A 26,401-nucleotide genomic window follows, 5' to 3' on the forward strand; every position below is an offset into this window, starting at 1 on the left:
AGGGGCTTATAACCCAAAGAAGCATAAGAAACATCACTACACAGGAATGTGCACATAGACAAAACCAGTCACGTTTTAATAGATCCCCTCAGAGTGATCTCAGACTTCATAAAAGTCTGTTCTTAGAGAAACCAAGTAGAGATATCAAAATATTTCAGTATATCACGAAGCGGTTTGCAGCCTTTTTGTCTTTCATGCAGTGATTTTTATGGGCAGAAAGTCACGAGAAGTTTCCTATTGTGTTTGTGCAGCGGCCTAGGGGTATGGTCCTCACACCTCAGCAGAACGCACATGCTGTCTTTGAGCAATTTCTGAACTGCCGGATGTCTGTTAACCCGCTGTCTTCAATATGCATTCAACAGCATGGTTTGTGCCCGAAAATCCAAAAGCAGTAGCAATCATTTTTTCCCCCCAGTGGATTAAACAGTGGAAAATGGGAAAAAAAAAAAAAGTTTAACTTTAGGATTTGAAGGCTTACTCAGCACATTGCATTGTTATCAAAATTAAATCAAGAAATGGGAATTTTGTACATTTACTTTATGTTTGTGGTGGTTATTAAATAAACGCTTCAGTCCTTCATTTCGTTTGAAAAGAGGTTTGTTTAAATACTACTTATTTGAAGATCATTAAGTGTCTAGAGTTCAAGGATAATAAGAGTGATAACACCATGGTGATGCTATCTAACTTCTTTTATGGCATTAGCTTTCCCATAGATTTTATTTAACAAATGACTTAGTTGTGAAGAAAAGTTGTTACATTAATCTGTCTGTCCTAGCCTTCACCTCCCAACCAGACAGTTAATTGTACCAGGGGCGTTTCAGGGGTAACTAAAGAGCATATATCATCCATAAGTAATCTCTTGTCGGTTGGCATGTAGTCCGATGTCACTAAGATTTTCCTTCTGAGCTATTAAGGCACACCATCTGTTCTCTCCACCTCAGGTAGGCTTAACCATGTTTTTAAAATTCACAAAAAGGAAAATAAGTAGTTAATCTAAGAAATGATAGAAAACTTGCCTGCATTTTTTTCTTGCTTTCTATTGCTTCTGAGACCATACTAAATTCACATAATTGATAAAAGTTTTTACGTCCTTATTGGAACAATTAGGCAGAGGACTTCAGGAAAAAGTTTTCAAAAATTGAGGTTTGGTGGGTTTTTTTTTTTTTTAACTCCCTTACCCCCTTACCAAGATCATTTTAAAAGTTTATTTTAAATATTATAACCACAAACTGTTCAACCAAACGAAAATGAAAGTAGGCCACTTAGAGGTTTTCTTCTAAACTAAAGCAAACATCTTAAGCTAATAATTTTAACCATTGGGAGTTCACTGCCTCCTAAAAGCAATTACTTTGAAATTAAGAAGGAAGTATTTTAAATATTACATCTGAATTTGTAATTTTTCTCTTGCAGGATATACAGAGTCTAGTACTTTTTTTCCTTCCCCTTAGGACTAAACTGACCTTCCTGCCTGAGCAGTGAAACCCCAGACTTGGACTAGAGCCAGACGCCTTTCAGCACATCATTAAGAACTGTTGGAGGTGCTGTTTAAATGTAAATTTTCCAGCACTCCACCAGACAGATAGGCAATACTAAAGCAGTCAGGGCATGTTTAACACATCCAATTTTCGAAAGGAAGAAAAGGGGGAAAGCTTTCAAAAATATGTGTATCAAAGTGAAAGTTACTGAAAATGAAGCCATTCATCTAACTTAGGATGTCAGAGAGGCAGACGTCCATACACCTTACAAGACGTCCTAGATAAAAGCAAATCTGCGGGGCAATTTAAAGGATGAGCGATCCCTCGAATAAAGAGGTTTTTCATACTTTCTCGAGAAGGCAAGTAGCCCAGGAATAAAAGGAGGCCACTTATGTTCCCTGTGTTCTAATGACTTAGGATTTCTTCAGGCATTGTCAAGGCCGGTGTGGAACCTGGACCAGTAAGCATTGTAATGTACATGTACACACAAAACAAACCAAAAAAAAAAAAAAGGAGGCAGAGGAGGCAGAGGGAGAGAAAGGAAAAAGGCGGGGTAACTCTGTATTTCCATTCGGTTGATACATTTTAAGCGTAATATTGGTTGAGACGGCAGGTGAAATTGACAAGGTCATGTCCTGAGAAGGGTTTTGGAGGTGAGCCCAACACCGTCCATGGGAGTGAACGCTGTGCTGCACTTTAGCTAACAGGTCTAGGCTTCATTAAATACTTTGATCTCCCCTCTATTGTAACCTGTGATGTCAGCTGAATGTCCAACAATACAATAAGGCAGAAGCAGCCAAGTAATTCGAGATTTTCCCCTCATTTCACAGAATCCTATCAACACGTAGGAAAACACAAGCTTGTGAGCACACGTACACAGTCAATTCTCGATCGCCTGCCATTATGCGTCCACCTCCACTGATAATGCAAAGTAATTTCTGATTGATTTCAGAATGCATTTCAAACAACTATACCTTCTGGAATGCGTTTAACTTGGTCTCATATTACTATTTTAGCACAGTCTGAAATCAGAATCGGAGGGCTGAATGATAATGAATGATAAGAACTGAGGAGGTTGCCAGAGACATTGAAAGTAACCATGAAAATTTCCAAGATAGGTGATCAATACTGAGGCATGAGACCAAGCAAACATTTTCTTTCCATTGTCTTCTTTGCCCTTAATTAATTCCTTCCTAATGACTATTTAACCTTATATGCATTTTCAAATACCTTTCCACTATGGTGGGTTTTTTTTTTTTTAATTAATTTCCACAGTGACTAAATGTGCCAAGTGACATATTAATTCTTAATTTCTTTGCAGCAAAAGTAGACACTTTGGTATTATTATTATTTTTTAATAATTGATGACTTTTCCTGCTGATAAACCAGGGTTGAGTTGGTGACAATTTTTAAAGAAATTGACTTTTCATGTATTACAAGTTTTCTTGGGACCTCTCTTCAAAGAAAAATATAGTCAGATCGCATACAAAACAGAATAATATACAGATTATATCGATGCCACTTTTTTCCATGTATTTAAAATTTATACCCATGTTTTATTAGAATTAATAAGATAAATTACATCTCCTCTCTTGCAACTTGCACAAAATTTTGAGAGAAAGGAAAAGCTGACTCTGAACAAGTCTCATGACTTGAGAATTCTGAGTTTTAGCTTTTTGGTCAGTAGATAAATTTTAGCAAATTCAAAGATCCAAAGAAAATACAGAATTGGTTGAAACAAGTTATCAACAAAAGTACAAGTATAGAAGGGCAAGTTGCATTTCCACAAATAAATTTATGTCGGTCTTGGTAAGTCTCTGTGTCCAGCCCACCAGAGACAGAAATATAAATTATGTTTTGTTAAAGTCAGGTTTCCAATTCTAGAATTTTGGCCACCTGTTCTATACTCCTTATGCCTCTTTTAGAAGGCATATTTTGTTATTATCTGGCCCTCAGACTACCTGTTTTTTAAATTAAAATTTTCCTTGATGTATTTTCTCAATATACTTGGGAAAGACAAAAATGCTAACATTGGTATCAATAAAAAATAACGTGAACACTTGAAAGAAGAGTGGAAGAAGGAAGAGAAACTATTTCATGTTCATAGCCATATTATTGTCATCATTAAAGTAGAATTACAGTAATAGTAAGAAGAAAAGAATGACCTGCATATGTCATACTTATTTCAAAAACATGCCAAATCTCAATTTTAAATTTCATGGTATTTATTATTTTGAACCCATCTAAAGCTCCTTCTTACTGAGGTGTCTGGAATAGGCGCATGTAATTTTGAGTAGTTGCAGACATTTGTCTAATATGAAATTTTTGGCTATTAGTTTAGTTATAATGTAACTTCTCTTAATTTTCAGTAAAACATAGTTTGATACTTTCCTGCAACCATAAAACTGGGTTTTAAGTCTATTGTCTATTGTCTATTGTGATGCGAGGGTTTCTTTAAAATGATTTTTTATTACTAAAATCTTCCTTACACATTGAGAACATTTAAATATGTATTGGGCTAAAATTGGTCTTAAATAAGCAGTCTCATTTTTTTTCAGGCCATACATCAGAACTGTGAATAGAGTTTTAAAAAAACAATACTCATTAGAACTCCACTCCATATTCCTTCAAGTAATATTAAAAAGACATTTTCTTGAGGGGACTGAACAAGAGGGCCTTTTCTTATTTATTTCTCCTCCAATTTCTGGAGACAAAAAACAAAAAACAAAAGTTGTTACTTAATATCAGTCTTTCATGTGAGAGCTGGTAAACCACTGCAAAGCCATGGGCTTAAAATTTCCCTAGTCCTTGCTTCTGGCTGCCATAACAAGTACCAAAAACTAGGTGCCCTAAAACAACAGAAATGTATTATCTTACAGTTCTGGAAGCTGAAATGAAGGTGTCATCTGTGTCACGCTCTCTCTCTGACAGCTCTAAGGCAGAATCTTGCCTTGCCTCTTCTAGCTTCTAGCATCAACCAGCAATTGGTGGCCTCCTTCAGTTGATAGCTGCATCACCCCCGTCACATGGCCATCCTCTCTGCATGTGTCTTCACAGCGTCCTCTGTTGTGATTGTCTCATGTCCACATTTCCCCTTTTCATGAGGATACCAGTCCTATTGGATTAAGGCCCACCCTAATCACCTCATTTTAATTCGATGGCCTCTGTAAAGACCCTTTTTCCAAGTTCACATTCTAAGGTGCTAAAGGTTAGAACTTCCACATATCTTTTTTTTTTTTTTTTTTTTTTTTTTTGTGGGAGGCAGGAGCACAAATCAACCCATAATGGTTAGTATATCTAGTTCAGACAGCTAACTTCTTGGTTTTTGTTTCGTTTTGGTTTTTGCCCAAGAAAGAGAGAGCCTCATTGTGATACAGATAGAAATAGAATACATTTATAAAGATTATGGCAGGAAGAAGAACCTGGAAGTTGAAATTAAAAACTATGAAATTTCCTTTAAAAAGTAAATTGGGTTATGTTGCACTATATGAAATCACTGAAAAATTTAACCCCTTTTTAATCTATGAAAATGTCAAGTTCTTATGTTCCAAGTTAAGAAATTAGTAGAATGAAAAGAGAATAAGGAAGTATCAAAGAAGCTAGGGAACAAAGAGAAAATAGGAGCTAGACACAAAGGGAAAATAAAATATTAAATAAGACAATTTCCTCATTAACATTATTTTAATTTTCAGAATTTGTTAACAAAATACACCAACCAATGTGGAAAATAATTTGTTACCACAACACAGTTATGCTATTTCTGGTTCTTATTCAGTTGGGGGTTTTTTCGTTTTGTTTTGTGTTTGTTTGTCTGTTTTTTTAAGATTTTATCTGTCTATTTGTCAGAGAGAGAGAGCACAAGCAGGGGGAGTGACAGGCAGAGGGAGAAGCAGGCTCCCCACTAAGCAACGAGCCCGATGCGGGACTCGATCCCAGGACTCAGGGATCATGACCTGAGTTAAAGGCAGGCGCTTAACTGGCTGAGCCACCTAGCATCCCTCATTTGCTTTTTAAACCATCCTATCTACTAAAAATTTTTTAAATCTAAGAAACCTAGTCGTTTAAAAAAAAAAAACAGTATTGCAGTGATGCTACAGATTTATTTGACAGAATCATTGCTATCCGTCTTTTGAAGGAAAGCAAAATAAACTGTCAACTGAAGATACATTTAAAAGTTCAAAATTTCAGATCCTTTAAAGGAAATGCAAAAACTTTCATCTCCGTTGCTAAAAGCAAATCTAATATTCAATAGGAAACAATAATCAGGAAAACAGTTGAAAATTGTTATAACTGTATTCTAAAAACTCACCATTGGTCTAATTATTTTACGTCAATCCTGAGGAGAATGCCCATAGGTAGATACAAATGTATTTTTACTTTTTCCCTACTTGAATTTTGCAGCAGGAGTGCATTAAATACTGCAATATCCCAGATATCTGATGAAGAAATGAGACGAGCTCGACCAAACAAGATCAAACATTTACAGCATTTTCCCACAGGGGCTAATTAGGTACTTACATGTGAATTCTTTTTAAAAAAGGTTTTCAGGAATAAATAGATGGTTTTTTATATTTTTAGGTATGCTAACAATAGCAAAGATCTCACTTCCCTGATTTCTGAGAGTCCTAGAAAGGGCTTACGTTCAAGGACTTGGCACTCAGTACAAGTACCGCACTTTCATAGACTCTGCCAAACCACTGGATTTGAACAATATCTGAACTCTCTGTATCATTATAATGTTATCACTGTAACAATTATTATTCCTCCAGCTGAAAGTGACAAAAACCCAACTCAAAAGTGACTATAGCAAAAAGGGAATTGAGTGATTTCTGTAACCAAACTGTTCGGGAAAGACTTGATTCAGGATTCAAACAATGTCACCGGGAATCAGTTTTTCCTCCACTAGGCTCCATTTCTCAATGTGGGCTCCATTCTTAGGTCACACATGGCTGCAGGGGACTGACAGGTCTCCAGAACTCCCTTCCTCTGAAAGGTTTAAATCTATATAAAGGAGCAAACATCTTTGTCCCAGCATTCTCAGCGAAAGTCCAACATTTACTCTGATGGGTCTGTCTTAGATCATGCATTTGCCCCTGAACCAATCACTATGACGACAGGAATAAAATTTAAATCTGGCTAATATGCTGTACCCTTAGCACCCTACCACAAAATTAGGGAAGGAGTGGGTTCTAAACCAAAAGATGTAATGCTGGAAGGAATGGAGTGGGGCAAGGCAAGCTAAGGTTATTGATTTGTTTGAAACACTAACCAAATGGGTAGAAAGTATAGGAATCTCCATCAGAAAGAGAAATTATGTTCAAATCACTTTGGTTCTTTGGACCTAAATGATACTTTTATTTCGCTTTTAATTGTGAAGATCATAAATTCTGTCAACGCTGAAATGCGCTATTCGGCAAATCCTAAAGATTTCACTCTCAGACTATTTGGAGGTGTTGCAAACGCACGGTTCCATCGCATCGCAGATGTCCTTTAAATGCATCATCTGCACAACCTTCAAGCACCTTTAGACCACATGGAACAAGGTGTCTCACATAGCCAGCGCCTGAGAAAGACCCATAAATGAGGCTATTGATGCAAAGCTCTATGGATCAGGTTGAACACCTTGAGTTACATGGGAAATGAACAGGAGTTGGGGGCAGCTGAGGGAACACAGGTGTGGCATGTCCAGAGGAGCCCACATTCTTGAGTCGACAGGCAGCCGTATTCTATTCAAGCCCCATTCCCCGGGTGGTCCAGCTAACAAAGCTTCCTGTCATAAAGCTATCGCTCAGTACAAGGCAAGTGTATTGTGAATGCCAGGTTCAAAACAGTTCATTGAAAACTTCTTGGTTAAGTAATTAAAGCAGGCCGAGCTTTGGGAAATCCTCCAGGAGGGGGCTCATTTTGAGAACAGCTTTCCAATTCACATGTTTCCTAAGCCAAGGGTAAGCTTAGTTCAGATGAATAACACAAACACACACACACACACACACACACACACACACACACCATGAATTGTGGGATTAAAAAGTAGAATTGAGGTCAGGGCGAGACCACAGCAGAAGTGAATTGGCTTAAAGAAAACTAGATATTTGGTCTCCAAAACCATCTGTTTATAGGATTGTTTTGCTTGATTGCCACTACTTGCCATCTCCAGATTCAATCTATGTTAGAAAGATTGCAGGTGAAGTTGCCTGCCTACCAGACACACAGCTCAGCTTTTTTCTTCTTTGGGCAAAAACCAAAAAGTAAATTATATGTGTTTCAAATGAATGAAGGGCAAGCAGAATTCTATTTCCTGCAGGGCTCAAAACAAAACAAAACAAAACAAAACAAAATGTAGTTGTTGTGGGATGTCTGGGTGGCTCAGTCAGTTAAGCATCTGCCTTTGGCTCAGGTCATGATCCCAGGGTCCTGGGATCGAGTCCCGCATCAGGCTTCTTGCTCACCAGGGAGCCTGCTTCTTCCTCTGCCTGCCGCTCCCCCTGCTTGTACTTTCTCTCTCTGACAAATAAATAAATTTTTTTTAAAAATGTAGTTGTTGTTCCCACATAATGCACACAGATCCATCATCAGTCCTACAGACTGTCCTTTGCCTTAGGTCAGGTGATCGGAAGGGATCATTTTTCAAATTCCCTTCCAATTCTGTTATTTGACATGTTTATCAAGTATGTTTTACTTTTCTCATTTTGCAGAAATTGCCTTCGTGGTACTCGTATCAGTCTTTCGTGATTCTTCTATAACAAAGTGCCACACGTTTAGTGGCTTAAGACAAAATGAATTTATTCTCTTAGAGTTCTGGAGGTCAGAAGTACAAAATCATTTTACTAACCCAAAGTCAAGATGTTGGGGGCACTGGTGCCTTCTGGAAGCTCTAAAGAAAATACATTTCCTTCCTTGCCCTTTTCAGCTTCTTGTAGCCACCTACATTGCTTGGTCTGCGTCCCCTTCCCCATCCTCAAAGCACATGGCTTTCTCCTCCAGCTCAGGCTAGTCCTGCATCCCTCTTATTAGGACCACTGTGATTGCAGGGGGCCTGCCTGCATAACCCACAATTATCTCCCAAATGGAGTGTTAAAATAATCATATCCACAAAGTTCTTTTTGCCATGTAAGTCAACATTCACAGGGTCCGGGGATTAGGACGTGGACATGTTGGAGTGCCACTATTCAGCCTGCCACAGTTCTTCAGAAAGCTGGGTTCATGTCATTCTATGACATTGTTCTATGCTGTCAATCTTTAAAAAGGCCCACATGTAATAAATACTGCTGGGAACTGTAACAGCTTCCAAATAATCGGGTATAGTTTATGCCCTTGAAGAGCTTTAATCGAGTGGAAGAGACATACTCATCAGCCAGTTAGAGATGTACTTTTTAAAGGTATTTATTTATTTATTTATTTATTTATTTATTTATTGAGGGGGGTGTGGCAAGGAGCAGAGGGAGAGGGACAAGCAGACTCAGTGCTGAGCACCGAGTCCAACGAAGGGCTCCAGCTCACCACCCTGAGATCATGACCTGAGCTGAAATCAAGGGTCAGTCGCTCACCGGACTGAGCCCCCCAGCCCCATGAGGTGTAGTAATAATAAATGGGAGTGACACACAATGATACCGAGCACACAGCGTGTGTCAGGCACTGTATACGATGCTGGGTATGAAAGCATGAGTGAGCCGTGGTCTCTACCCTGAATCCAGAGAGTAGAGAGACATGCAGGGGAGAAAAGTCTGTATTTACAGGGAAAGACTGCGGTTTTACACCCACAAATTATCTTCTAGGTTGGCTTAGTATGATGGAAAAAACAGTGGATTGGCATAGTCCCAGAATCTGGGCTTTTCCAGTGACTTCACAAAAATTAGCCCTGTATCCTTGGAAAGATCACTTTGCCTGTCTGATTTGCTCTGGGTTTTAGCAACGTGCTGGTTTTATTAGACTGTGAATTTCCTGACTACCTTTCAGAATTTTGATGAAAAACTGTTGTCAGTACTGGAATTGATGGAAAACACAACCCAAGGAATTAAGAAGCTAGAGGAAAGGACTCAAGATTATTCAAAAACTAAAAATAAAAAATAAAGGAAGATAACAGGAATTGTTACTGAGATACTGAGGTAGGAAAGAACAGGGTGGATTAATAAAGATCGAGCTGCTATCAAAGCATTGCCTGCCCACCCATGAGAGAGCTGGCCTTTCTGGAATGACAAGCACATGTCCAGTTTGGCTTTGCTTGGCTATGGCCATAATCCACAGTGTGTGGACTTAACTCTATAAACTTAGCACTCCTGATTGTTGAGATAGCTAAAGAATTTAAGAGCTCATTTGTTCCCTGGGGATCAAAGTTAACTCCTGCCTGAAAGCTGGGACTTCCTGGCATGGGGCACAAAGTTTTCTGGCTAAAGCCTGAATATTCCCTAATATTGATAAGAAAAATAATTTATTTTAATTCACGTATTTAATTTATTTTTAAAATAATCTCCCAACAGGTCAGGGGAGGGGGGCTGTGAAAAAATATATCTTGACCTATTCTGATGTGAAAAGTAACCTACTGTATACAATGCTTATTCTATCCTGTGATGTGGTTAACTTTCCAATAGCCTAACTTTAAAGTGTCCCTGAGCCCTTTTTACTTTCTCTGAAGTAGAGTTTGGGGTGAATATCAGTGGAAAAAAGAGGAAAAGGAATATCCTTTCTCACAAACAGCCTGAGGTAAAGCAACGCTTGTTTTCCTCCGGGAGGGAGAGTCATGGCTGGCTCCTCCTAGTCTTGAATTCTGAGTTGTGAAAAGCCGCTGTGGTTGCTTGGTAGCCTTAATGTGCTTCTGGAGAAAAATAAACAGCTTTCCACTGAACTGTTGATATTTATGGAAAAGGTAAAGTGGGATTCTTTCTTAGCCTCCAGAGCGAAAGGAGAAAAAAAAATCTATGTATTTGAAGGAAATGATATCACTTATAAATGGTGTGTTCAGGAAGTTTCTGAGGTGACCAACAGAAATGATGTGTCAGCTCACAGATTTCATTTTTACCACAGTTGTAGAAATTAAGAAAGTACAGATTTTACTGGAAAAATAAATAAAAATTAAATGGCTGTGGCTGACCTGGGAACACCGTCTTTTTCCCAAACTCATCTCCTGGGAACAGGCTACTAGGCATTAGGTGAGATACAAACACAAAGCAGCAGTTTCTAGTGTAAAGAGATGTGGAATAAATCTGCGGATAGTTTGTTGGTTTCTTACAATGCCTATTGCAAACCTGGAATTGACAAGCCTTAAACACAAGGCCGTTTTTTGTTCCAATACAGTCGAGGTCTGTTTAAAAGCACAGCCTTGGAGTACAATAAATTCCCCCACTTTCCCTAATGGATTTATTCTCTTAAGTTCTTTATGTAAGAAATGTTACACCATTTGAACCAATGACATGAAGCTGTTGAAGAGAAGATTTATTCACTTCACAGGTTAATTCATGAAAGTGTGGACCTAATTGTTGCATTTGGCAAGAGGAAATACAACATTTGAACAGTGCTACTCATTTCCTTTCTTAACAGTGGGTTGAAATAGATTTATATTTTGCAGCCCCACTTTTCATTTCATGGGATTTACACCCTGTTCCTAGAGCAATCAACAGCCTGTGATTGATGGCGAAACCAATTAATTCAAGTGGTCTTTTCCCACAAGCTTATAGAATTTGCCCTTACTGCTCACACAATTTACTTTTATGCTCCAGACTTTTCTCCATCTTTTCTTCCATAGACTTATCTTAAGGTGTTTCTAGGACCCAGCACCTACATGTAGAACTCCTGGCTAATGTTAGATAGTTCATAAAATTGACACTGCCTGCTTATGTATGCTAAAAAGATATTCTATGTCAACATTCCTATATGCAACTATCTTAAAATTACTAGAGACACAAAAAGGTTTTAAATGGGGACTTTTTAAGAAGTTTTGTCCTGGATTACAAAGTTCTGTCTGCATCAACAAATGCTTACTGATATGTAAGTACACTGAGGCCTCTCACATGTTTATACTAGTTTTTACCATTTGCCAAGGACGTTTGTATCCATCGTGTCATTTGATCCTAACAACAACCCCAGAAATTGGAACGGGCAATATTATTATCCCCATCATATCCATGGAAAAAGATAGAGGTTAAATGTCTGCCAAAGGTTGCACAACTAATTACCAGCAGAACCAGATCTTCTGGCTTCCAGGATAGGGCCCTCCCCCTCCACCAGGGGGGGACAGATTCTATCCTGAGGGACCTCCTTGGAGACCACCTAAAAGTTAGGCATTGCAGGGGAGCAAAACAGCAGGTGTGCCACACCCCATTCTGAATTCCCTCAGGGAAAACAACAGTCCTGCATTTATCTGTTTTATATGTTGAGAAATTGGATACATTTTTATTTGAATGAGATTTATGGCACGAAGAAGAAAGAAAAAAGTGGAAAAGCACTGCAATTGCCCTGTGTACGACACCGCCTTAAAATGACTAGGAAATATTGGCACGGTGATAATGTGAGCTCAGTCGTGCTTCTCTAGTACCAGGAACTGACTTAATCAATTTGGGAGACAAAAGCCGATTATAACAAGCAAAAATACCATCAGTGTCATTGTTAAAGCATTAAGAACCTGGTTATCTGTTAATAGCATATTAGAGGGCTTCTGGGTGGCTCAGTTGGTTAAGTGTCTGACTTCGGTTCTGGTTATGATCTCAGGGTCCTGGGATTGAGCCCCATGTAGGGTTCCCCACTCAGCAGGGAGTCTGCTTCACCCTCTCCCTCTGCCCCTTCCCCGCTCATGCGCACTCGTGTTCTCTCTCTCTCTCAAATAAAATCTGTTTAAAAATACCATATTAGACAATTTTAAAACTTAAGTGGACCTTCTAGACACCTGTGCATTAATAATAGCAAAATAGTTAATTAGATGAACACAGAGATCTGGCAATAGATATGAGTCATATTGGATGAAGGCACAGAGGATGCGGTAGACCTCCACTGTCTTCTTTCAGGGCAGCATGCTGGCCATTTATCATGCAGGCCAGTCCTGTGCCTCTCCAGCATGTTGTATTCTAAAGCCATGGAATAGTTTGCCTTTCTTTCTCCAAGAGAAATTTTCTGTGATGCACATAAAATTAGTGGGTCAATTAGATTTAAAGGGATAATACATACACGGGGGCCTGTCCAGTCATGAAGGGGGAAAGACATGAGTCCGGGGCTGCTGGTGGTCCTCATGCCTCTCTATGCCAACAACGCAGAGAGAGTTTCTGTTCATGAGGCGAGAATGGAGCCTGAGCACAGACAGCCTAGCCTGATGGTCTCTTCTTCCCAGTTCCTGTTTCTGATGTTCCCAGAACAACCCTGGCTTCTGCAGACCTTCCCATTATTTTGTGATTCTTCCAATTAAAGCCTTCTTTTATCCCAAACTAGTTTAAGTCGGTTTTCCATCAGCTGTGCCAAAGAAAAAGCCTTGACTAACACGGCAGTGGTTCAGAGTGGCGGGAAGGGCTACGAGCTTAGAAACGAACAGCTCTGCACTTGCATCATGACTGCCCCAGCCATGCAAGCTCAGACATTATTGAATGTCTCGAAGCTTCAGTTTCTGCCTATGTTATGTGCTAATATTAATACTACCTCCGTCATGGAGTAATCGTGATGACTAAGTGAAACTATATGTGTGACAGTGCCCAGCCATTCTTTCCTAGTGCAATCTTCAGTGGTTAGGCATGTTTCCAAGCCCCCAATATATTATTCATTCATTCATTCATTCATTCATTCATTCAACACTCATTTATTACTCAGGTGCTAACTATTGGCCTATATTATACCTAGCAGCAAGGCAAGAATGTTTAAAAAAAGGGGGGGGAGAAGAAGAAGAAGAAGAAGAAGAAGAAGAAGAAGAAGAAGAAGAAGAAGGAGAAGAAGAAGAAGAAGAAGGGGAAGAAGAAGAAGAAGAAGAAGAAGAAGAAGAAGAAGAAGAAGAAAAAAATATAGGGTTTTTGACTTCAAGAAGTTCATGGATCAGTTGGAGAAACATACAAATTTGGAGTGGATTGGTGTCACAAAAGTTTTTGGCATAAGGAGTGACATCACCAAGATAATGACCTAGACTGTTCCTGACTTCATTCCTCCTCATAAGAACAACTAACAACTCTTCAAGAGTAAGATACCCCTGAGAGGATCCTAGAACACAAGGGCAAGGCTAAAGCACCCCGCTGTCCCTCGGTGACTAAGACAGACTGCATTAGAAGGGTAAAAGAGACAGCTCCACACTACCCTGCCTGCTGTGTCCCCTCCCAAGGCCAGCAGCAACATTCAGAAAGGTCTCCCGTTAGCCTCTGGCTTCTCCAGTGGGAAAAGAGGACCCAGGAGAGACAACCAGCACTGCCAAAACATTGTGGGTTGCTTTGCCAGAGCCACTACTCTGCTCTCGCCCCACAGGAATTACATGGGATTCTGTGGGGCTCAGCCACTGGGAATCTGACTATGATCGGGAAGGGGACAGGGGCTTGCAACAACCAGCGTATGGATCTTGGCAGACCATGCTCATACCTGCAGTGCCCAAGTAGTACCCCAATCAGCAGTTTTGCTCATCTGCAGAATCAAATCAGGGGCAAACTCTGACCAAGGAACTCAATGGACTGCCGATCTGCTTGATGTAGATCCTTAAATAAGGAGATCTGGCAGTCTAAGAGCCGAGTTTGCCCACACCCAGGCAAGGAGCTGAATCACAGCCCCACCCACTGCGGAGAGTGCCTTTCAGCCTCATTTGAGCAGAAGAGCTGGTGATGACTCTGGAACCTGTTTGGCCCAGCAGCAGTCAAGCAGAGAGGTAGGCAGTCAGAGCCAATAAATTGCAGAGCAAACTGGTGGCCCTGATTGGTCAGAGAAACTGGAGTGCAGGTTGGCTTGAGTTGAGACAATAAGGACCTTTACCAGTTTTAGAGCTGCTTCTCCTGCTGCACTAGGGCAGGGAATCTAATTCATAGCCCTACTCATGGCTAAATACAGCCTTTAGCCTATCCAACTAGGGAAACTAACCAGAGCACACAGGAAGCTGTGTACCCATTTAACAGCCCTACGCAGAATGGCACTTGACCATAGAACACAGCCTGTGATTTCCCCTGCCTGCAGAGCAAAACCACAAGGGAAAATCCTGTAGTAATTACAAAATAGAACATGATAAATAAGTCAAAGTGTACTAATACCAAAAGACATCAAAACACAAAAAGACAGCATGATAAGAAACAAGGAAAAATAGGTCACCAAAACACCAGAAAATAATTAACAAAATAGCAATGGTAAGTCCTTACTTATCAATAATTACCTTAAATGTAAATGGATTAAGTTCTCAAACTAAAAGACAGAGAATGATTGGATGGATTTAAAAAAACAAAAGACAAGATTGAACAATATGCTGCCTACAAGAACTTCACTTTGGCATTGAAGACCCACATAGACTGAGAGTGATGGGGTGAAAAAAGACATTTCAGGTAAACGGTAACAAAATAAACAAAAAAACACAGGGGTAGCTAAACTTAGACAAAATAGATTTTGAACTAAAACTGGTAAAAAGAGACCAAGAAGGTCCTTATATAATGACAAAGGGGTCAATACATCAAGAAGATATAACAATTATAAATATTTATGCACCTATGCACCAAACATTGGAATGATGAAATATAAAGCAAAAACCAAATAGAGCTAAAAGGAGAAATAAAGTACAGTAATACAATAATAGTTGTAGACTTTAATACCCCACTCTCAAGAATGGATAGATCATCCATACAGAGAATGTATAAGGAAACAGCAGCTTTGAACAACACTGACCAAATTGACCTAATCAAAATATAGATAGAACATTCTATCCAACAACAACAGAATACACATTCTTCTCAAGTGCACATGGAACATTTTCTAGGATAGAACATATGTTAGGCCACAAAGCAAGTCAGCAAATTCAATAAGATTGAAATCATGCTAAGTACATTCTTTGACCACAGGGCATGAAACTAGAAATCAATAACAAGAGGAAAACTGGAAAACTCATGAACACAAGGAAATTAAACACCGCTATCCTGAACAACCAATGGATCAAAGGAGAAATTAAAGGTGAAATTAAGAAGTTTCTTGAGACAAACAAAAATGGAAACTACAATGTACCAGAACTTGTGGGATGCAACAAAAGCAGTTCTAAGAGGGAAGTTCATACCAATAAATGCCTACATTAAGAAGCAGGAAAAATCCCAAATAAACAACCTAACTCGATGCCTTAAGGAACTAGCAAAAGAAAAAACTGAGCCCAAAGTTAGCAGAAGAATGGAAATAATAAAGACTAGAGCAGAAATAAGTGAAATCGAGCACAGAAAAACATAGAAAAGATTAACAAAATGGAGAGCCAATTCTTTGAAAAGGTGAACAAAATTGACAAGCCCTTAGCTAGACTGAGGGAAAAAGAGAGCGCATCAAATTGACAAAATTATAAATGGAAAAGGAGACATTACAATGGACCCCACAGAAACTGAAAGGATCATAAGAGGCTACTCTGAACAACTTAATGCCAACAAACTGGACAACGTAGAAGAAATGGAAAAGTTCTTAGAAATGTAAACTTATCAAGACTGAATCAGAAGGAAATAGAAAATCTGAGTAGGCCAATTACTAGTAAGGATATTAAATCAGCAATCAAAAATCTCCCAACAAAGAAAAGCCCAGGACCAGATAGTTTTACTGATGAATTTTACCAAACATGTATTCTTTTTTATTTTATTTTGTTTATTTATTTGAGAGAGAAAGAGAGCACGAGAGGGGAGAGAGTCAGAGGGAGTCAGACGGAGAAGCAGACTCCCTGCTGAGCAGGGAGCCCAAAGCAGGACTTGATCCTGGGACTCCAGGATCATGACCTGAGCCAAAGGCAGTCGCTTAGCCAACTGAGCCACCCAGGCACCCTTACCAAACATTTAAAAAAGAATTAGCATCAATTCTTCTCAAACTCTTACAAAATATTGAAAAGAAGGGAACATTCCCAAATACATTTTATGAGACTATTTTTCTGATACCAAAACTAGAAACAGACATTACTAGAAAAGAAAACTACAGGCCAATATCCCTGATGAGTATGGATGCAAACATTACCAATAAAATACTAGCAAACCAAATTCAGTAGCACATTAAAAGGATCATTCGCCATGATAGAATGGGATTTATCTCTGATATGCAAGGATGGTTCAACATTTGCAAATCAATCAATCCAATACATCACATTAATAGAATGAAAGAAAAGAATCATGATCATCTCAACAGCACAGAAAAAAGCATTTGACAAAATTCGACATTTATTTAGGACAAATATTCTTAATAAATTAGGCATAGAAAAAACATACCTCAACATAATAAAGGCCGCATATAACAAGCCCACAGCTAACATCACACTCAATGGGGAAAGGTTGAAAGTTTATCCTTTAAGATCAGGAGCAGGATAAGTGTCCCAGCTCCTACTCAACGTAGTCTAGAAGTCCTAACTAGAGCAATCAGAAAAAAGATAAAAGATAACAGAATTGGAAATGAATAAGTAAAATTGTCTCTATTTTCAGATGACATGATTTTAGATAGAGAAAATCCTAAAGACTCGATCAAAAAACTCTTAGATCTAATCAATGAATTCAGTAAAGTTGCAGGATACAAAATTGCCATACAAAAATCAGTAACATTTCTACACAATAACAATGAATTTTCTGGAAAAGAAAAAAAGAAATCTGTTTCATTTTCAATAACATCAAAGACAATAAAATACTTAGGAATAAATTGTAACTAAGGAGGTGAAAAATCTCTACTCTGAAAGCCTCAAGAAGTTGATGAAAGAAATCAAAGACACAAATAAATGGAAAGGTATTCTGTGTTCATGGATTAAAAGAATTCATATTGCTGAAATGTCAATACTACCAAAAGCCAATGCAATCCCTATCAAGATTCCAATGCCATTTTTTGCAGAAGTAGGAAAAATACTCCTAAAATTTGTATGGAACCACAAAAGACCCCAAATAGCCAAAGAAATCCTGAGAAAGAAGAACAAAGCAGGAGGCATCACACTTCCTGATTTCAAGCTATAGTATAAAGCTACAGTCATCAAAACAGTATGGTACTGACATAAAAACAGACAAATAGACCAATAGAATAGAATTGAGAGCACAAAAATAAACCCTGGCATATACAGTCAACTAATATTAGGAGCCAAGGATACTCAGTGGAGAAAAGATAGTCTCTTCAATAAATGGTGCTGGAATAATTGGATAGTCCCATGTGAAAGAAAGAAATTGGACCCATATCTTATACTCCTCACAAAAATTAACTCAATATGGATTGAAGCCTTGAATATAAATCCTGAAACCATGAAACTTCTTGAAGAAAGGAATAAAGCTCCTTTACATGGGTCTTGGTGATGATTTTTTTGGATATGACACCTAAAGTACAAGCAACAAAATAAAAAATAAACAGTGGGACTACATCAAGCTAAAAAGCTCTGCGCAGGAAAAAAAAAATTAACAAAAAGAAACCAAGACAACCTATGAAATGGGGGAAAAATTGCACACCATGTATCTGATAAGGGGTTAATATCCAAAAAATATGAAGAACTCATAAGCTCAAGAGAAAAAAAAAAACAAAAAAACAAAAAATACAAAAACAAAACAAACAAAAAAACACCAAATTAAAGAATGAGCAAAGGACTTTAATAGAAATTTCTCCAAAGAAGATGTACAAAAGGTCAATAGGTACATGAAAAGATGCTCAACATCACTGGTCATTAGGAAAATGCAATTAAAACCACAATAAGATATCAGGTCACACCTGCTAGAATAGCCATAATCAAAAAGACAAGAGATAACTAATGCTAGCATGAACGTGGAGAAACAGAAACTTTGCACACTCTTGACAGGATTGTAAATTAAAATAGCCACTATGAAAAACAGTATTCAGGGTCCTCAAAAAATTAAAAATAGAGCTACCATATGACCCAGCAATCTTACTTCCGGGAATATATCCAAAGGGGGAAGAAAACGAACTCAAGAAGATACTTGCACCCCCATATTCATAGCAGCATATTATTTACAATAGTCAAGACATGGAAACAACCTAAGTGTCCATCAGTGGGTGAATGGATAAAGAAAATATGGTAGATATACACAATGGACTATTATTCAACCATAAAAAATGAGGAAATCCTACCATTTGTGACAACATGGGTGGAACCTGAAGGCATTGTGCTAAGTTATGTAAGTCAGACAGAAAGACCAATACTGTATGATCTCACTTATCTAAATTTTTTAGGTTTGTGGAATCTAAAAAACAAAAACAGAAGCAAACTCATAGAAAAGGGATCAGACTTGTAGTTTCCAGAGGTGGAGGATGTGGGGAAGAAAACTTGGAGTAAGGTGGTCAAAAGGGTGCAAAATTCCTAAGATAACTGAGATAAATAAGTACTGGGGATAGTGTACAACATGCCACAACTAACACTGTTGTATGACACACAGGAAAATTGTTACGATCGTAGATCCTAAGAGTTCCGTCACAAGGAGGAATCTTTTTCCATTGTTTCTTTCTTTCGTTCCGGTGAATCTGTATGAGAGGATGGTTGCTGAACCTCTTGTGCAATCATTTCACAATATATGTACATCAACCCATCGTGCTGTATCCCTTAAACCTATTCAGTGATAGATGCCAATTATTTCTCAATGAAACTGGAAAAAAGTTTTGGTATAAATATGAATCAACACAAAATAAGAGAATGACCAGTTTGGGGTGTGGTGTGTCAAGGAAGCTTTTAGGGGAAGGAGACTTTGAGCCAAGGTTTAATAGGAAATACAGTGATGCGATAGATTGCCAAAGAGACTTTTTTTTTTAAAGTAATCTCTACACCCAACGTGGGGCTTGAACCCACAACCCCAAGATCAAGAGTCGAACGCTCCACCAGCTGAGCCGGCCAGGAGCCCCCAGAAAGTCTTTTTAAATGAAATGCCCTTCCTAGTCGGTCAAAACTTAGTTTGTTTATTTGTTTGTTTGTTTGTTTGTTTGTTTGTTTAGAAGTGAGGAAGGGGCAAAGGGAGAGGGAGAGAGAGAACCTTAGGCAGACTCCACGCCTAGCTCAGAGCCTGACTCCGCACTCAGTGTCACAACTCTGAGATCATGACCTGAGTGAAAATCAAGAATCAGAGGCTTAACCACCTGAACCACCCAGGAGCCCCTAAAACTTTGGGTTCTTGGTCTTTTTGAATGAAAATTTTAGTATCAAATGGCACTCTTGAGTTGTGATTTAACTCAAAAATGACTATCGTCCCTAGGGAATCAGGTGTTTGTGTAGGTCAAATTTATTCCATGCCTGAGCACTTTGTGGTTTTCATTTGCCGTTCTAAATTTCTGTCCAGTTCCTTCCTTTCTAAAAATGCCTTGCATTAAAAATACTTACTATAGGGAAATCCAAATAAAAGTGTATTGTTTAAAGGAATACAAGGAGAAGTTCTATTTTCATTTTCTCTCTGTGGTAAGAGTAATTTTTTAAAGGGTAGATATATGCTAAGTACAAAATCATTTTTTCAGATTTTCTCGAATAGCACTTGGGCAGAAATTTTACGTGTGTGTATGGGATGGAGGTACTTTGTGTGAATGCCCCTGGGGTCTCTTCTGTCTAATCAGGCTCAAATTTCCTGAGATGTGAACTAAAGAAAGTGATATCAGCTGGTTACAAAGCAATTTTTATCTAAAGAAATAATATATGATCAATATGCATAAATACTTAAGAGCGGAAATTAAACATATTTCTAAGAACTTTTTAGTAACTTTTATTCTACCCCACCCACACATTTGTTGGAGAAAAGAAATTAGAAGGTTAAGAGTATGGCTCTGGTGCCAGGCAGACCTGGTTAACCTCTGAGGCTGTTTCCTCATCTGTGAAATAGAAATAATAGTATGTATCTCATAGATTTCAGTGAATACTAAGTGAGGAAATGTGAGTAAAGATTTAGGATAATACTTGGTACATACTGTGGTAGGGACTTGTGAACTACCTTACGATCAGTGGTCCACAGTGTTTTTAAAGGTTTGTTTTTTTTTTTAAGATTTTATTTATTTATTTGACAGAGATAGAGACAGCCAGCGAGAGAGGGAACACAAGCAGGGGGAGTGGGAGAGGAAGAAGCAGGCTCATAGCAGAGGAGCCTGATGTGGGGCTCGATCCCATAACGCCGGGATCACGCCCTGAGCCGAAGGCAGATGCTTAACCGCTGTGCCACCCAGGCGCCCCCATGGTCCACAGTGTTAAATGGATACTAGACTCACCTGGAAATCTTTAAAAAAAAGGAGTTGAGGGATTGGGCACCTGGGTGGCTTAGTCATAAGCATCCAACTCTTGATTCTGGTTCAGGTCATGATCTTAGGGTTGTGAGATCAAGCCCCATCAGGCTCCATGCTGGGTGTGAGCCTGCTTAGATGCTCTTTCCCTCTGCCCCTGCCCCCCTTCTCTTCTCTCTCTCTCTCCCTCTCCCTCTTTAAAATAAATAACTATATATACAAAGAAATACTGATTTGCTGGTTTGGAAAGAGGCCCAGGCATTGGTAATTTTTTTAAAGCTCTTGAAGTGATGGCAATGTGTAACCAGGGATGAAACCACTACCTTTGGGGCGCCTGGGTGGCTCAGTCATTAAGCTTCTGCCTTCGGCTCAGGTTGTGATCCCAGGGTCCTGGGATCAAGCCCTGCATTGGGCTCCCTGCTCAGCAGGCAGCCTGCTTCTCCCTTTCCCACTCCCCCTGCTTGTGTTCCCTCTCTCACTGTGCCTCTCTCTGTCACATAAATAAAAATCTTTAAAAAAGAAAAGAAAAGAAAAGAAAGAAAAGAAAAGAAAAGAAAAGAAAAGAAAAGAAAAGAAAAGACCACTACCTTAGTTTTGGGCATCATCAATACTCACAACCCCTACATAATCCAGTTTTAAGCTTCTCATTCTCTATGCAATACATCCTTACTTTCCAGCTCGCTCTCATATCTCAGTAGAAGATTTTTCAACTCTATGAGGACCCAGGAATTCTATCACCTTTTTTTTTTAAAGATTTTATTTATTTATTTGAGAGAGAGAGAGAGACAGCCAGTGAGAGAGGGAGGGAACACAAGCAGGGGGAGTGGGAGAGGAAGAAGCAGGCTCACAGCGGAGGAGCCTGATGTGGGGCTCGATCCCACAACGCCGGGATCACGCCCTGAGCCGAAGGCAGACGCTTAACGACTGAGCCACCCAGGCGCCCCAGGAATTCTATCACCTTAATACTGATCCTCCCCATCCCACCAACCTTTTATTCTCTCCCTGTTTAGCTTAAATTCCATGGTTCATCATTAAAATTATTCACTTACATGTTTTCTCAGGTTCCTTAGCTCCTCTGTTTCACTCTCCCCATCTGGTATGGTATCTGGGTCTTCAAAGAGAGCTCCCAATGAAAAGGACCTCCCAGGGTTCTGTACCCTCCTCCCATAGCAAACCTGGCTGATATGTGGCTCACCTTAAACAACAGAATACAGTGGCAATAATACTGTGCCGGACCAGGCCTAAGACTAAAGAAGGACTGGCAGCTTCCCACTTGCATTTTGGGGAGCCCTAACCTAGTAATTGGAATTCAGCTCCCCTGCTGAATTTCACCTCGCTGATGGCTCCATGGAGACATCACATGAAGGGGTCATATGGCAAAGAGATGCCTGGCAGTACCCAGCCTTGCAGTTGTCCCTGCCAAAGCACCAGCTCAGTTTGAGCCCCAGATGATAGCAGCTTTGGCCAAAACCATGTGATGCAAAAGAACAGCATGGACAAGTCACATAATTATGAGAAATAATACATTGCTGTTGCTTTAAACCATTATGTTTTGGGGGCTATTTATAGTGCAGCAATAGACAAATAGAAATTTATTCCTAGAAATATTATGCTGACATAATATAAACCTAAAATTAGTGGCATTTTCTGTGGGACCAGACAGAAGGTAGAAGAGCCTTAACAAGACGATTAGTGAAGAATGGAAGGGGAGTGAAGAAATTACTATTGGGGACTGGGAAACCAGGGACCTGGGTTATGTACTAGCCAATCAGCTGAAAAAACTGTCACCTGTTTTATCATAAAAGCTAGAAAGGGTAGTTAATGAAGGGAGAATCTGAATAAGGAGATTTCCAAGCAGAATAAGGCTTTTGTTCAGTGAAGTGGGTGATAATGTGATCATTTTAAAATCCACCACGTTTTTAAAGGAATTATAACCGCTTGAGATGGAAGGGACAAATAGTTCAAAAGGAAAAGACACTTTTGGCTCCTAACTTATAAAACAGGCAAGAGTCAGGCTGAGATGCAAACATGGACCATGTCTTATGGAAAAGAAAGGATGGTCTTTGTGTAGGCAAGAGTTCAAAGAAGAGAACAAAGACCCAAGGAGAACTGGTCCCAGAGAACAAATTTCTGTCTCAATAAATGTCTGTTCCTTGCCCCTGGAGTAGAGAAAATTGGTGGTATGTGCCCTGCTGGATTTCAGAATTGCTATGGACCAGTAACTCTTAATGTTTCCTGTCCCACCCCCTTTTAAATGGGAGCATCTCTTGTTTTCCTGTTGTGTCTTGCTGTCATATGTTGGGTGTTTGGCAAGAGGGAGGGAATCAGATACTGTGTCTTTACACATCTTCAGATCAAGTAGAAGTACACCCAAGGAGCAGGAGCAACCCCCACTGATGACATTGTAGGCTTCAAAGCCTGAGCATGACACTATCCTGAGATGGAAGTTTTGAGGTCTTGGGAAGGGAGTGAATATATTTTACATATGGAAGAAATGTGAATCAATGAAAGCCACAGAATAGATTCTGATAGCTAGTCTCCAACCATAGCCCCAAATGTGCCACGCTTTCTTGTGGTCCTCTCCCTCACTGAGCCAACAGAATGTGGTAGAAGTGATACTATGCCAGTTCCAGGCCTCAGACTTAAAAAGTACTAGCAGCTTCTGCTTTTCTACTTTTAGAGCCCTGAGCTGCCATGCAATAAGTCTGACTACCTGCTAGAGATGCCAGGTGGAAGAGAAAAGGCCCTGACACTACACAGAGACAGAGAAGTCCAGCCGTCCCAGCCCAGTCGGCCAGCCATCTTGCCAAGATACAGACATGTGAGTGAGCTATTGTGGGCATTTCTGCCCATTCAAATCCACCATATTACTATAGCTCCGCCTGATACCTTGTGAAAAGGAAAAACCAACAGGTCAAACCATAGACGTGTGAGAATTAACAAATTGTTGTTTTAAAATTACTGTGTCTGGGGATTTGTTATGCAGCGATAGATAACGGAAACACCTCAATTCGAACTGAACACAATTCTTCCATTGTGCAAACATGGCAGGGGTACACTCAACAGAACGCTGGTGACTGGTCGTCACTTAAATCATAACCAAAATGTCAAGTGTGCTCTCAGGGAAACGGAGTAATAATACTATGTGTCCCTAGTCTATGTACTCACTGGCCCACACCATCCTCTTCCTTACATTTTTCCCTCACCTCTTTCAAATAGTCAGTATCTCATCCTCCTCACTCTCCGCTTAAGACCTTTGCTCCTCCTTTACCTCTTAAAATAGAAGCTATGTAAAGACAACTTCCACAAACTCTCCATCTTTCACTTGTCTACACCTGGGACTATCTACTCAGCCTTGCCTTTTGGATAAAGGGTCTATGCTTCTATTTAGTGCCAAGCCCTCCACTTTTGTACTAGATTTCATTCTCTATCACTTTAGCACCTCTTTCCTCTGCTTCACCAATTTTTCCCTCTCTACTGGATCATTCTCATTAGGAAAAAAATTCTCCCATCTTAAATCCTATCCTCTTGATCCCACTTTCCCATCCAATAATTGACATGTCAATGTTCCCTTTGTAAAGTCCCTCAAAAAAGTTGTCTCATTTCTTTTCACCTATTCTTTTCAAAATTCACTCTAATAAGGAATTTACTCCCAATCACTTCACTAAATCATTTGTAGAGTCACCGATGACATCACTACCAATTGAGAAGTCCAAAAGCCAATTCTCAGTCCTTATTTTATTTGAACCATCAGCATTATTTGACGTAGTTGATGCATCCTTTTCTTCCATTTGCTGTCTTCACTTGAGTTCCAGGATGCATGCTCTCTTGGCTTATCGTCATTACCTAGCCCCTCCTTTAAGTCTCCTTTCCTGGCTCATCCTCATTTCACAATATCTGAAGTTGGAGTTGGACTGTTTGATAGTTGATCCATAGACTCTCCTCTTCTCCATGTACTTGTTTATATCATCCAGTCTCATGACTTCAAAAACCATCTGTATGTTGCTGTTGACCTCAAATGTATATTTCTAATCCTAATCTCTCCTTTAATACCCAGATTCATATCTGCTCACTCAACAATGGGCATCTCAAATTTAACATGCCTATAGTGAATTCCTGTCTTTGTTTCTCATACCACAACTAATTTCTCTCTCCCTCTCTCTCTCTCTTTTTTCCCCTGATCTTAACTGTGTACTTCCAATTACTCAGGCCAAAAACCTTAGAGTCATCCTTAACTATTTTCTTTCTCTCACATCACACGTTCAGTCAAATACTATTGACTCTACCTTTAAGATATGTTCAAAATAGGGGCACTGCCTGGGTGGCACAGTCAGTTAAGTGTCCAACTCTTGGTTTTGGCTCTGGTAGTGATCTCAGGATCAGGAGATCGAGCCCCACCTCAGGTTCCATGCTCTGCACAGAGTCTGCTTAAGACTTTCCCTCTGCCCCTCCTCACCCCCACACACTCTCTCTCTTTCTTTATAAAGATTTTATTTGTACTTGCTTCTGCATAGAATGCTCTTCTAAATACCTTTATACTTGCTCCTTCACCTCCTTCTACTTTCAGAAATATACTTACAGTGAAGTTTTCCCAGATAATAGTGTCTAAAATCTCCAAGCATTCCTTAATACTCATTTCCTGCTTTATTTTTGTCTCTAGCAACCATACCAGTTATGTGTACATCTAGGAAATTTTTGTTTCCTATCTCTGCTAAAATGCAAGCTCCACGAGAACAGGAATTTGTCTCCTTCTTGTTCACAGTTATTTCACTGTCAAGAACAGGGCCTAGCACATAGCAGGTGTTTCTTGAATGAATGTACGAGTAGCCCTAATAAAAATACAAATTCTAGAGCTGACACACTCAGTAACACGGGTGACCATCAAAAACATTATGCTGAGCTACGGAAACCAGACACAAAAGAGCATGTACTGTATGAACCCAGCTATAAAAAGCACTAGAAAAGACAAAGCTAATCTATAATGACAGAAAACAAATGAGTGGAGGCCAGAGGCTGGGGGTGGGTGAGCACATTGACTGGAAGGGGATACAAGAGAACTTTTGGGGTTGTTGAAAATGTTTTTTATCTTGGCTGTACCAGTGGTTACACAGATATATACATTTGTTAAAACTTTTTTAATTTTACACTTAAAATGGCACATTTTGTTATATGTACTTATACATCAGTAAATTTGATTTTATATATTTGTATTTATAAAAATACAAATTCTGTAGTTGGGACCATATGTCGTCAGGGTAAGTAAAAGAATGCCAGAAATATGGAGTTTATTTATGTCTTTGGGGTAATAAGATTCACAGTGATTTCAAGTGAAAAACAAATAAATCTCACCAATAGTTAAGTACAACAAACACAGTATTTAGAGAGCACCACATAAATTATACTTCCCTCTTTGCCAATGTAAGGAATGTGTTATATCTTTAGGAAATATTAGCCAAATGTGTCATGCCACAGGTGTAGTTCTTCAGATTTTTTTTCTTTCAGCAAGATTCATTAATTTCTCTTTCTTACTTAATAGGCTGTGCAACTAAATTTCTATTAAAATAAAGCCAGCATGGGAGGAAGTGCATCTCTAGGGATGAGGA

The 26,401-nt window shown here is 39.2% G+C and overlaps 1 long non-coding RNA gene across 1 annotated transcript in view; it reads left to right on the forward strand.

Moving 5' to 3' along the window:
• LOC130543555 (uncharacterized) overlaps nucleotides 1–23,564 on the forward strand; it is a 193,495-nt gene extending 169,931 nt beyond the window's left edge. Inside the window, exon 4 of the long non-coding RNA XR_008958994.1 lies at nucleotides 23,479–23,564. This is a non-coding gene — a long non-coding RNA (uncharacterized LOC130543555). The remainder of the gene's footprint in view (nucleotides 1–23,478) is intronic.
• The last annotated feature ends 2,837 nt before the right edge of the window (nucleotides 23,565–26,401 follow it).

This window comes from Ursus arctos, unplaced genomic scaffold (assembly GCF_023065955.2).
Source record: "Ursus arctos isolate Adak ecotype North America unplaced genomic scaffold, UrsArc2.0 scaffold_13, whole genome shotgun sequence".
NCBI classification, from domain to species: domain Eukaryota; kingdom Metazoa; phylum Chordata; class Mammalia; order Carnivora; family Ursidae; genus Ursus; species Ursus arctos.